Source organism: Tupaia chinensis, unplaced genomic scaffold (assembly GCF_000334495.1).
Source record: "Tupaia chinensis unplaced genomic scaffold, TupChi_1.0 Scaffold000417_1, whole genome shotgun sequence".
Lineage (NCBI taxonomy): Eukaryota > Metazoa > Chordata > Mammalia > Scandentia > Tupaiidae > Tupaia > Tupaia belangeri.
In genome coordinates this window covers 71,070-73,252 of record NW_006159922.1, presented here as the reverse complement: position 1 = coordinate 73,252, position 2,183 = coordinate 71,070, and positions in this window count along the sequence as shown.

Here is a 2,183-nt window from a genome sequence, read left to right as displayed (position 1 = left end):
TCAACTTCTTTCTCCTTTCTCTTTAGCAGTTCATTATCTCTCTTCTCTCTCATCTCTGTTAGCTTCGACATTATGAATGCTCTAAATTCTTTATCAGACATTTCCATGATTTTCACTGAACTGCGTGTGGGTGAAGAAGAGTTACTCTTTTCCCTTGGAGGAGAGGTATTTTCTTGTTTTCCCATATTTCTTGTGATCTGGCGGTGATTTCTTGTCATCTGATTGATAGATGGTGTGTTTCTTTCAAATTCTGAAGTTCAGTCTGAATGTTCAGTAGCAAGCAGACAGAGGTGATTTAGAATCTCATTCCTGTTCTGTTGTGATTGCTGGTGCAGCAGATTCAGTAGATATTGAGGAATATTTTAACCCTATTAGTATTTGGATGTTTAGCTACAGTGCTCTTAGATCCTTCTAAAAACACATGTAATGGATATTCGAGAGTGGGAAATGAAAAAGTGAGAGAGGAACAACAAAAAGAGAAAAAAAAAAAGAACCCCCCCAAAAATTGTAATTACTGTTTTCCTGTTTAAAAAAAAAAATCACAAAATAGAAAACCGCATGGCGCAAGTGCACTGCGTGAAATACCTAGTTCACAGGAACCATGTGGAACCTTCTTCTGAAGGCCTGACTTCTTCTGCCTTCGTGGAGGACCAGAGCAATAATTAATAAGATAAAAGGTGGAGCTGAAAGCAAGTGAAAAACTTTGTCTTTAAAAAAAATGTAAAAAGGAAAAATTACAAAAAAAAGGGAAGACAGAATCAGGAAGAGACAGAAACAGAGACAGAGATAGAAGACTGGGGCTTGGGGGGGGGGCTCCATACTACTAGTTTGTTTGCTGGAGGCTGAATTATCAGTAGAAAGTCTTCATTTCTCATGTGCCCTGCAATACCTAGTTTGCAGGAACCATGTGGAACCTTCTTCTGCCGGCCTGGCCTCTTCTGCCGCTAGCTTGTTTGCTGGAGGCTGAATTTTCAGTAGAAAGTCTTCATTTCTCGTGTGCCCTGCAATACCTAGTTCACAGGAGCCATGTGGAACCTTCTTCTGAAGGCCTGGCCTCTTCTCTAGACAAATTTTTAAGTCAATTCTAAAATACCTATGAATATATGCTCTTTTTTTTTTTTGGAGAGGTTTTTGCTATAGGGTGTGTGTGCTCACCAGACAGAGAGAGACAGAGAGATAGAAAGTGAGAAATCATCCCCGGGGGGGATGGCCACACCACAATCCCTTCTCCTCCATTCTCCTCTCAGGATCTTGGCACACACACACACGCGCCTGGTGTGAGTTTTAAGCCACCGGGTCCGGAACTCGAACCACGGTTAACTACGTGGGAGTCCAGCGACATAGCCATTACACTAACTGCTGGTTCCTGAATATATGCTCTTGTTTGAATAGAAGCCTTGATAATAAAATAATATGAGAAGAATAGAGATGGAGGCCAAGGTCTATTAGATGTTATCACATACCCTACAGCTCTAGTTTATAAAACATTTGCTATTGGATGAGTAATAAGAAATATAAAGGACAGGAAATATTTCCCTCAGATTGAGCCATCTATATTTTAAATCAATATAACTTTTGTAATGTGAAACAAGATGAAGATAAAACTTTACATCAGTAGTAAAGAATGAGATATTGGATACATTTTACAAGGACAGACTGTATAGACACCTCTCCAACTCCCATTTCTTACATCTTCTGGACAGTGGCTTCTTCTGTCTTTGTCTTTCTCTTTTCTAATTAACACTTACAGGAGGGACCAGCAGGTGGCATGGTGGTTAAGGTGCTGGACACTCCCACATGGCCAACTACAGTTCAAGTCCTGGACCTGGTGGCCTGCTTTCTCACTTTCCATCTCCCTCTCTCTGTCTCTCTCTGGTCAAATTAAAAAATATATATACAAAAAAAATAAGAAAAAAAAATCACCCTAATTTGTCTGTGAAAAAATTATCTGTTTCTCATATTGTCTGATCTACTCCATTTTCAGAGTCTTATTTCTATGTCATCCCATCCTGTTCCTTCAATAGAAACAAATAATAAGGGAAGAAGCAAAACATGGAATAAAATAGAAGATGCCAAATGTGATTTGAAATGAGAACAAGGGTTCCAGGATGAATTGCTAAATTATATATATATATATGTGTGTGTGTGCGTGTGTGTGTGTGTGTGTGTGTGTGTGTGTGTGT